This window comes from Bombina bombina, chromosome 5 (assembly GCF_027579735.1).
Source record: "Bombina bombina isolate aBomBom1 chromosome 5, aBomBom1.pri, whole genome shotgun sequence".
NCBI classification, from domain to species: domain Eukaryota; kingdom Metazoa; phylum Chordata; class Amphibia; order Anura; family Bombinatoridae; genus Bombina; species Bombina bombina.
Genome location: NC_069503.1, coordinates 1,090,531,503 through 1,090,543,778, shown reverse-complemented (window position 1 = coordinate 1,090,543,778; position 12,276 = coordinate 1,090,531,503).

The following is a 12,276-nucleotide window of genomic DNA, read 5'->3' as shown; positions in this document are numbered from 1 at the left end:
GATGAGACAAAGAGGAGAGATAGGGAAAAGAAAAGTGAGATGGAGCACAGCAAGAGAAGACAGAGTAGAGGAGAGAATGCAGAGGGTAGAAAGAAAAATGAAAGTAAGGGCACGAGAGGCAGAGAAAGAGAGAGGAAGGAGAAATAGTCAGAAGAGAAAATGGATTGAGGGATGAGAGAAGAAAAAAGAAAGGAGAGTGGGAGAAAGGTGAGAGATGGATTGAAGTGAGAGCAGGGGGAGAGAGATTGAAAAGGGAGAAGAAAGGGAAGAGGGAGAATAAGAGAGAGGAGAGGGAGAAGTTAGTGATCAAGAGAGAGCGGAGGGAGAGAGAGACAAAGGAGGGGGCAATGGAGGAAGGGGAGATGAGGGAAGAAAGAAAAGAAGGGAATGAGAGAAAAAAAAGTAAAGAAACAAGAGAATGAGAAGGGAAAATGTAAAAGATGAGACAGAGGAAAGAGAGAATATAAGAAATAGTTAGCAGCAGTTTATTATCTCTTGTGACAGGGGATAAAATGCTTAAAATGAAGCCCCCCTTTCAATTTTACATGTTCCTTGTTGCCTGTGCCTCCTCTGTAAGGTTGAAGCTGACAGCACTACACAAGGACCAGCAGAAGGTGGAGGGAAGTGAGGAGTCTGCACTTGACCGACAGAGAACTTGCAGTTGTGTAAGAGGCTGTGAGGGTTAGAATACCCAGCTGTACCAGGAGAAAACTAATGAGCAGGGCTACCATACTACCAATAACTAACATTCCATGGGCAGAAAAAGAAAACAAAGATAGCACCTTTTTATTTCTGTACCCCATCAAGAGTAAGGCCTTAGGTTGTCGCCTAACACTGGGGCTGTCTATGCTATCACTTTAAGGGATTACTTTGGTGCGATTTATTTTTTTGCTGAGATAGAAGTTTTGACTCTGCAACATTCTACATAGTAATTGCTCGATTAGTGTGGTTCCTAACTTACAGTATACATATCCCTAACAGGCCACAACAAAAGGGATTTGATAAACATTTCCAAGGATTTTTCAGAATCATATCTATGAATTGCCAATTTATGGAATATATTTAAATGCTTTTAAACATTTATTTATATTCATATTTTTCAATGCAGTGTTTATTTGCTGATACTGTATACACTATGCCTACTATGCTAGGTATTTATAATACTATTATGTATTTAAAATATGACTTCAATTCTGAGTCTGGCTTCAGGTTCATTTTTCTTTCTTCTCTTGTATGTCTTATGCTGGTTGCTAAACAATAAGCCCCCAAACACTCATAAAAAAAGAAAAAAGAAATCTTAATATTAGAGAGCTTTTCTATTTTGAAGAATACATTTTACAGAAAGTGTTATTCCTAAACACACACACACACACATATATACACACACACACACACACATATATATATATATATATATATATATATATATATATATATATATATATATATATATATATATATATATATATATATATATATATAGTACCGGAATACCATCAGATATGTGTAGAATCGCGTTTTTATATATTTATAGATAGAACATATTCTGCTATGTGAAGAAGATTGGAATGGGAAATATTGATATTTTCATGTTGGGTTAGCGCACTTGAGAATATGCGATCGGGTTCTAAGGGGGAACACGTTAACATGCCTGCGATATTCTAACTTTGGCTTTTTGGGTGCATCCAGTTAGTGCATGACCAAAAACTTTTTATTTTAAACTTGTAATATACGCACTACCAAACATGCGCAAGAAGCTTACTTTGAGCATAGTTAGTGCACGAGTGGGACGGAAATAAGTTGCATAGAGTAAAGTTCTCATGCCCTTTGACTTTTCCTTAGCAACACATCCTTTTGTTGCTTTAATAATGCATGCCAAAACTGTTAGTCCAAGTTACAGTTCTAGAAATTTTAGTAGGAAAGTTCTTTGTGCCATAAACACAAATGCTCACAGCTTAGAACATAAGTTACTTGAACTCACTCCAATAATGGCTAGGGACAACTTGGATTTAGAAGCTATAACAGAATCATGGTACAGTGACTCTCATGACTGGCTGCATAGTCATACCTGAATACAAGTTATTTAAAAAGAAGAGAGCAGGAAAGAAAGGTGGAGGCGTTCCTCTCTATGTGAAAGAAAATATAAATGTTACTTTAATTGTAGGAACTAATGATGATGTGGAAAGTATTTGGGTGGCTGTGGAAACTGGAGATAAAATGTATTTAGAATAAGGGTTGTATATAGGCCTCTATTACAGGATAAAAAAACGGCACAAGCTACTAATAGAATAAATAACCAAAATGACCATAAAGGGTAAGGTTATAGTAATGGGGGAATTTAATTTGCCAGATATAGACTGGAAGATTCCCTCTGCTAGATCAGCTGGAAACAGGTATATTCTTGTATCCTTGTATGGGGAATTGCTTAAGCAATTGGTTAAGGAACCAACTCAAAAGGTAGCGATAGTAGATTTAATACTTAAAGAACAGTGATACAGTATCTGTAGGAGAGATCTTAGGATCCAGTGATTAGAAAGGCTGATTTTTCATTCATGGGAGAATACCTAAACAACTATTTGAAAGGGCAAGCTCCTATTATGGGGACTCAAGAACAGTTGGGATTTTTGAAGGGTACCAATTGAGATGCAACTTCACACAGTATTAGACATATCTGTAAAAAAAAAAAAAAGGAAATCAATATGGTTTTCCAAAGAAGTAGCACACGCTGTAAAGACAAAAAAGCTAGCTTATAAAAATGCAGACACATGGCCGATTTATTAAAGTGCGGACATGATAGGATGTAGCGTATCATGTCCGCCGCACATCGATAAATGCCAACAGCATACCGATAAATGCTGACAGCCAATCGGCCGCTAGCAGGGGTGTCAATCAGTCCAATCGTATAGGATCAGGAGAATTGATGTCCGCAGCCTCAGAGCAGGCGGACCAGTTAAAGAGCAGTGGTCTTTAGACCACTGCTTCATAACTGCTGTTTCCGGCGAGACTGAAGGCTCGCACGGAAACAGGGGCATCAAGCTCCATTCAGAGCTTGATAATTCGGCCCCACAGAGTAAGATGATGATATGCAAATATGGACACTCCAGCAGAAAAAAGACTTATCAATCATTTAGGAATGTGAAAGCTCATGCAGAAGAGAAGTTAGCACACTCAGTAAAACATGGAGACAAAAACTTCTTTAGATATATCAGTGAAAGAAGAAAAACTATGGTTGGAATATTAAAATCGAAAACAGTTGATGGTAGAATAGTAGAAGGAGAGTCCCAAGGGGACTTCTTCTTTGTCATTTTTATTTGCTCACCTGTTGTGGTATATCTAAATAATCTAGATTCATTTTAACACTAGAATTGAATTACAAAAATCGCATGGATAAACTGGTTCAAGGGGAGGGTATTGGGTGTTGGTGCACACTGCATTCGGCGTGTGCTGAGTACATTAGTATTTCCTACAATTCAAAGCATACTTAACATAAGCCTTTATGAATAGGCAGCTAATTGGATTCTAATGTAGAGGGATACTAGTAAAACCAGTTCATAAAACCTACATGCTTTCTAGTTATAATATTCCAGGATAATCATAAAATATAGGCCTAGATTTAGAGTTGGGCGGTAGCCGTCAAAACCAGCGTTAGAGGGTCCTAACGCTGGTTTTTACCGCCCACTGGTATTTGGAGTCAGTCAGGAAAGGGTCTAATGCTCACTTTGCAGCCGCGACTTTTCCATACCGCAGATCCCCCTACGCCATTTGCGTATCCTATCTTTTCAATAGGATCTTTCTAACGCCGGTATTTAGAGTTGTGGCTGAAGTGAGTGTTAGAAATCTAACGACAAAACTCCAACCGCAGAAAAAAAACAGGAGTTAAGAGCTTTCTGGGCTAACGCCGGTTTATAAAGCTCTTAACTACTGTGCTCCAAAGTACACTAACACCCATAAACTACCTATACACCCCTAAACCGAGGTCCCCCCACATCGCCGCCACTCTATTAAATTTTTTTAACCCCTAATCTGCCGCTCCGTACACTGCCGCCAGCTACGTTATCCCTATGTACCCCTAATCTGCTGCCCCTAACATCGCCGACCACTATGTTATATTTATTAACCCCTAATCTGCTGCCCCCGCTATCGCTGACACCTGCATATTATTATTAACCCCTAATCTTCCGCTCCGTACACCGACGCAACCTACATTATCCCTATGTACCCCTAATCTGCTGCCCCTAACACCGCCGACCCCTATATTATATTTATTAACCCCTAATCTGCCGCCCCCAACGTCGCCTCCACCTACCTACGATTATTAACCCCTAATCTGCCGACCGGATATCACCGCTACTCTAATAAATGTATTAACCCCTAAAGCTAAGTCTAACCCTAACACCCCCCTAAGTTAAAAATAATTTAAATCTAACGAAATAAATTAACTCTTATTAAATAACTTATTCCTATTTAAAGCTAAATACTTACCTGTAAAATAAACCCTAATATAGCTACAATATAAATTATAATTATATTGTAGCTATTTTAGGATTAATATTTATTTTACAGGCAACTTTGTAATTATATTAACCAGGTACAATAGCTATTAAATAGTTAATAGCTATTTAATAGTTACCTAGTTAAAATAATTACAAAATTACCTGTAAAATAAATCCTAACCTAAGTTACAATTAAACCTAACACTACACTATCAATAAATTAATTAAATACAATACCTACAATTATCTACAATTAAACCTAACACTACACTATCAATAAATTAATTAAATACAATACCTACAAATAAATACAATGAAATAAACTAACTAAAGTACAAAAAATAAAAAAGAACTAAGTTACAAAAAATAAAAAAATATTTACAAACATTAGAAAAATATTACAACAATTTTAAACTAATTACACCTACTCTAAGCCCCCTATTAAAATAACAAAGCCCCCCAAAATAAAAAAATGCCCTACCCTATTCTAAATTAAAAAAGTTCAAAGCTCTTTTACCTTACCAGCCCTGAAAAGGGCCCTTTGCGGGGCATGCCCCATATAATTCAGCTCTTTTGCCTGTAAAAAAAAAACATACAATACCATCCCCAACATTACAACCCACCACCCACATACCCCTAATCTAACCCAAACCCCCCTTAAATAAACCTAATACTAAGCCCCTGAAGATCTTCTTCCTACCTTATCTTCACCTCGCGGGGTATCACACCGATCCGTCCTGGCTCCGATGTCTTGATCCAAGCCCAAGCGGGGGGCTGAAGATGTCCATGATCCGGCTGAAGTCTTCATCCAAGCGGGAGCTGAAGAGGTCCATGATCCGGCTGAAGTCTTCTATCAACAGCATCTTCAATCTTCTTTCTTCCGGATCCATGTTCATCCCGCCGATCAGCCAATAGAATGCGATGTCAATCTGATTGGCTGATCGGATCAGCCAATCAGATTGAACTTGATTCTGATTGGCTGATTCCATCAGCCAATCAGAATTTTCCTACCTTAATTCCGATTGGCTGATAGAATCCTATCAGCCAATCAGAATTCAAGGGACGCCATCTTGGATGACGTCCCTTAAAGGAAGCGTCATTCGTCGGGAAGTCGTCGGTGAAGATGGATGGATCCGCGCTGGAGGTCTTGAAGATCAGCTGGTCGTCATCGGATTGAAGAACATAGAAGATGCGGCTTGGATGAAGATGTTTGCCGGTCTGGATGTCCTCTTCTGCCCGCTTGGATCAAGACTTCAGCCGGAGGATGGACATCACTCTTCAGCCCCCGCTTGGGCTTGGATCAAGATTTCGGAGGACGGATCGGTGAACCTGGCATGGTGAAGATAAGGTAGGAAGATCTTCAGGGGCTTACTATTAGGTTTATTTAAAGGGGGTTTGGGTTAGATTAGGGGTATGTGGGTGGTGGGTTGTAATGTTGGGGGGGTTATTGTATGTTTTTTTTTTACAGGCAAAAGAGCTGAATTATTTGGGGCATGCCCCGCAAATGGCCCTTTTCAGGGCTGGTAAGGTAAAAGAGCTTTGAACTTTTTTAATTTAGAATAGGGTAGGGCATTTTATTTTATTAGGGGGCTTAGAGTAGGTGTAATTAGTTTAAAATTGTTGTAATATTTTTCTAATGTTTGTAAATATTTTTTTATTTTTTGTAACTTAGTTCTTTTTATTTTTTGTACTTTAGTTAGTTTATTTCATTGTAGTTATTTGTAGGTATTGTATTTAATTAATTTATTGATAGTGTAGTGTTAGGTTTAATTGTAACTTAGGTTAGGATTTATTTTACAGGTAATTTTGTAATTATTTTAACTAGGTAACTATTAAATAGTTATTAACTATTTAATAGCTATTGTACCTGGTTAAAATAAATACAAAGTTGCCTGTAAAATAAATATTAATCCTAAAATAGCTACAATATAATTATAATTTATATTGTAGCTATATTAGGATTTATTTTACAGGTAAGTATTTAGCTTTAAATAGGAATAATTTATTTAATAAGAGTTAATTTATTTCGTTAGATTTAAATTATATTTAACCTAGGGGGGTGTTAGTGTTAAAGTTAGACTTAGCTTTAGGGGTTAATACATTTATTATAGTAGCGGTGAGCTCCGGTCGGCAGATTAGGGGTTAATTATTGTAGGTAGCTGGCGGCGACGTTGTGGGGGGCAGATTAGGGGTTAATAAATATAATATAGGGGTCGGCGGTGTTAGGGGCAGCAGATTAGGGGTACGTAACTATAATGTATGTTGCGGCGGTGTACGGAGCGGCAGATTTGGGGTTAATAATAATATGCAGGTGTCAGCGATAGCGGGGGCGGCAGATTAGGGTTTAATAAATATAACATAGTGGTCGGCGATGTTAGGGGCAGCAGATTAGGGGTACTTAGGGATAACGTAGCTGGCAGTGGTGTACGGAGCGGCAGATTAGGGGTTAATAATAATATGCAGGGGTCAGCGATAGCGGGGGCGGCAGATTAGGGGTTAATAAGTGTAAGGTTAGGGGTGTTTAGACTCGGGGTACATGGTAGAGTGTTAGGTGCAGACATAGGAAGTGTTTCCCCATAGGAAACAATGTAGCTGCGTTAGGAGCTGAACGCTGCTTTTTTGCAGGTGTTAGGTTTTTTTTCAGCTCAAACAGCCCCATTGTTTCCTAAACCAGCGGTATTTAAAAGGTGCGGGAGAAAAAAAGCCAGCGTAGCTAACGCACCCCTTTGGCCTCAGAACTCTAAATCTAGCCGACAGTGTTTTAGAATTTATATCTAATCATTACTACTCAGGTGTAGTTTTTTTTTGTTTTTGTTTTTTTTATTGAGAAAGTTAGGTACAAATATTATTACCTTCATATCCACGCAGGGATAACCATGCATTTTGTACATTATAATTAAATTTATAACCTCAAGCAATAAAATGAATAACAGAGAAAAAAACATGTATTCTTAATAACATTATTACAGTGGTAATCTTCATACAGACATATTCAGCAGTTTATTGTAAGAAGGAAGATACTGTTATTCTTTGGAGTGCACCACAATGTGGGTGCTCAAGGTTGGAGAATTGTTTCTCATTTTATGATATTACACCTTATAGATATTTGTTTCTCGTAGAATGCTTTGAATAGAAGAAGAGGAAAAAAAAAAGAGAAGATATTAAAAATGGGGGGAGGATGGTTGTTTGGGTTTTTCCCAGCGCCTCAGTTAGTAAATTTTTCCATCCAGGGTAGCCATATTTCAAAATAGAAGTCCATTTTATCAAGGACTGAGTAAGACTATGATTCCAAACTGTACAAAGTTTATTGTAGAGATAATTTGTGCTATGGTAGGAGGGTTTTTTGCTCCCAAAATTTCAAAATTTCTAATTTCGTGGACATTAGAAGTTAAATAGTTAAAAAAAAATTGTGCTGGTGTCATTGTCGGGAAGTCTAAGTGGAGGAGACAAGTTTGTGGTCTAAATGGGAGAGTGATGTGAATCAGACTGAAAATAATGTAGAGTTGTGATATGTTAGGTGAGAGTTAAAAATAATTACTACTCCTCTGGATTTGGACTCTTATGAGGCTTCTATAACTACTGTGAATTTCTTGTTAGCCCAGGGATACCAGTCTTTGTGAGCTGTGTATGTGGTGTAAGTAGAATGCACGCAGGAGTGCACTATAGATTGACCTAGTGGACCGAGTACTTTGAGTTGTCGATATGGGGTCAAAAAAATGGGGCTTTTGTAGGGAGAGGGATTGTCAGGTTGCGCCCTTGATGAACAAGTGTTTTCTGAGTGAAGACAACTAGTGGCAAAGAGGGAGGGTATCGGAGAAGGGGGGAGTCTCCGCCTGGGTGAACATGTTATAGTATTCGATAGGAGGGGAGTCAATAAAATAGTAGTATTCACATTATAGATCATAGATGGGTCTGCATAGGGATAAGAACCAATAAAGCTTACAATAACATCATCAATGACAGTTGTTCATTGTTAATAAATTTATAAACGTATATAACTTAGGCACAAATATAGCATACTTGAGGATATAATAATATAATAGTGGTGAAGTAAACATATAAAGCATTTAGTCTGGGTAGGAGAACCTTCTATTTGTTGAGGTTCCTCAGCGTACTCTATCTTTAGGTAACACTAGAAACAAAGTAGTGGTTTATGCATCCCTAAAGTGTATGAGTTAAAACATTATAGCATTAAAGTCACAAGATGTATGTAACTTGTTATTTAAAATGTTCCTCTGTGTGGAAACTGACCCTTAGATCATCTTTGTAAGTGGTTCTACGCCATAGTGCAACTTAACTATGGGAATGAAAGACATAAGTAAGAGCTAATGTCAGCCGATTGATTCAATTGTAGTTCCATATAGGATATACAGGTGGCCCTCGGTTTACGCCAGTTCAATTTGCGCCGTTTCAGAATAACAACCTTTTTTTTCAGTCATGTGACTGCTATTGAAATGCATTGAAAAACATTGCACTAATTAAAATAGCAAGTAGGTGAAGCTGTCCGCTTGTGTTTCAGCAAAGTTAAGCAAGCTTTACAGTCTGAAATTGATATGTGCACACAGATCAGATCAGACTTATCGAGCAACACGTTCTAGCAGGCACTTCCCTATTATCTTCCTGTCCAGCAGCTTGAGGTGAGGGTGCCTAACTGCCTATTAATCACTGCGAATTGAAATGCATATAATAGGTGCAGACCCAATATTATCTAACATGCTAACAATGCAGAGAACTGTTTGCAGAAAAATGCAAGTAAAAAAACATTTTTGTTCATTAAACTTATTTTAATGACGATGCAATCTGTTGTGTAATTATTTTATTAGGTGCTGTTAGCAAATGTTTTTGTTCATTAAACTTAGTTTGATTATATTTTCTGTGTTGTGTGATTATTTTGATTAGGTTATAATACTGTTTTAGCAAATGTTTTTGTTCATTTAACTTAGTTTAATTATTCTGTATATTCTGTGTTAAGTGATTATTTGATACTGTTCATAATGCTGTTTAGCATTTAAAATCTTCATTTCAAAGCTTTAAAAATAATGTATTAGGTGTAGGGAGAGGGATTGTCAGGTTGTGCCCTTGATGAACAAGTGTTTTCTGAGTGAAGACAACTAGTGGCAAAGAGGGAGGGTATCGGAGAAGGGGGGAGTCTCCGCCTGGGTGAACATGTTATAGTATTCGATAGGAGGGGAGTCAATAAAAACAGAATTTATGTTTACCTGATAAATTACTTTCTCCAACGGTGTGTCCGGTCCACGGCGTCATCCTTACTTGTGGGATATTCTCTTCCCCAACAGGAAATGGCAAAGAGCCCAGCAAAGCTGGTCACATGATCCCTCCTAGGCTCCGCCTTCCCCAGTCATTCGACCGACGTAAAGGAGGAATATTTGCATAGGAGAAATCATATGATACCGTGGTGACTGTAGTTAGAGAAAATAAATCATCAGACCTGATTAAAAAAACCAGGGCGGGCCGTGGACCGGACACACCGTTGGAGAAAGTAATTTATCAAGTAAACATAAATTCTGTTTTCTCCAACATAGGTGTGTCCGGTCCACGGCGTCATCCTTACTTGTGGGAACCAATACCAAAGCTTTAGGACACGGATGATGGGAGGGAGCAAATCAGGTCACCTAGATGGAAGGCACCACGGCTTGCAAAACCTTTCTCCCAAAAATAGCCTCAGAAGAAGCAAAAGTATCAAATTTGTAAAATTTGGTAAAAGTGTGCAGTGAAGACCAAGTCGCTGCCTTACATATCTGATCAACACAAGCCTCGTTCTTGAAGGCCCATGTGGAAGCCACAGCCCTAGTGGAATGAGCTGTGATTCTTTCAGGAGGCTGCCGTCCGGCAGTCTCATAAGCCAATCTGATGATGCTTTTAAGCCAAAAAGAGAGAGAGGTAGAAGTTGCTTTTTGACCTCTCCTTTTACCAGAATAAACAACAAACAAGGAAGATGTTTGTCTAAAATCCTTTGTAGCCTCTAAATAGAACTTTAGAGCACGAACTACATCCAAATTGTGCAACAAACGTTCCTTCTTTGAAACTGTATTCGGACACAAAGAAGGCACAACTATCTCCTGGTTAATATTTTTGTTAGAAACAACTTTCGGAAGAAAACCAGGTTTAGTACGCAAAACCACCTTATCTGCATGGAACACCAGATAAGGAGGAGAACACTGCAGAGCAGATAACTCTGAAACTCTTCTAGCAGAAGAAATTGCAACCAAAAACAAAACTTTCCAAGATAATAACTTAATATCTACGGAATGTAAGGGTTCAAACGGAACCCCTTGAAGAACTGAAAGAACTAAATTGAGACTCCAAGGAGGAGTCAAAGGTTTGTAAACAGGCTTGATTCTAACCAGAGCCTGAACAAAAGCCTGCACATCTGGCACAGCCGCCAGCTTTTTGTGAAGTAAAACAGATAAAGCAGAGATCTGTCCCTTCAAAGAATTTGCAGATAATCCTTTCTCCAAACCCTCTTGTAGAAAGGATAGAATCTTAGGAATTTTTACCCTGTTCCATGGGAATCCTTTCGATTCGCACCAACAGATATATTTTTTCCATATTTTATGGTAAATTCTTCTAGTTACAGGCTTTCTAGCCTGAATAAGAGTATCAATGACAGAATCTGAGAACCCACGCTTTGATAAAATCAAGCGTTCAATCTCCAAGCAGTCAGTTGGAGTGATGCCAGATTCGGATGTTCGAACGGACCTTGAACAAGAAGGTCCCGTCTCAAAGGTAGCTTCCATGGTGGAGCCGATGACATATTCACCAGGTCTGCATACCAAGTTCTGCGTGGCCACGCAGGAGCTATCAAGATCACCGAAGCCCTCTCCTGATTGATCCTGGCTACCAGCCTGGGAATGAGAGGAAACGGTGGGAACACATAAACTAGGTTGAAGGTCCAGGGCGTTACTAGTGCATCTACTAGAGTCGGCTTGGGATCCCTGGATCTGGACCCGTAGCAAGGAACTTTGAAGTTCTGACGAGACGCCATCAGATCCATGTCTGGAATGCCCCACAATTGAGTTATTTGGGCAAAGATTTCCGGATGGAGTTCCCACTCCCCCGGATGAAATGTCTGACGACTCAGAAAATCCGCTTCCCAATTTTCCACTCCTGGGATGTGGATTGCAGACAAGTGGCAGGAGTGAAGCTCCGCCCAGTGAATTACTTTGGTCACTTCTTCCATCGCCAGGGTACCCCTTGTTCCCCCCTGATGGTTGATATATGCAACAGTCGTCATGTTGTCTGATTGAAACCTTATGAATTTGGCCTTTGCTAGTTGAGGCCAAGCCTTGAGAGCATTGAATATCGCTCTCAGTTCCAGAATGTTTATCGGGAGAAGAGATTCTTCCCGAGACCATAGACCCTGAGCTTTCAGGTGTTTCCAGACCGCGCCCCAGCCCACCAGGCTGGCGTCGGTCGTTACAATGACCCACTCTGGTCTTCTGAAGCTCATCCCTTGGGACAGGTAGTCCAGGGTCAGCCACCAACGGAGTGAATCTCTGGTCCTCTGATCTACTTGGATCGTCGGGGACAGATCTGTATAATCCCCATTCCACTGTCTGAGCATGCACAGTTGTAATGGTCTTAGATGAATTCGCGCAAAAGGAACTATGTCCATTGCCGCAACCATCAGACCTATTACTTCCATGCACTGCGCTATGGAAGGAATAAGAACAGAATGAAGTACTTGACAAGAGCTTAGAAGTTTTGATTTTCTGGCTTCTGTCAGAAAAATCTTCATTTCCAAGGAGTCTATTATTGTTCC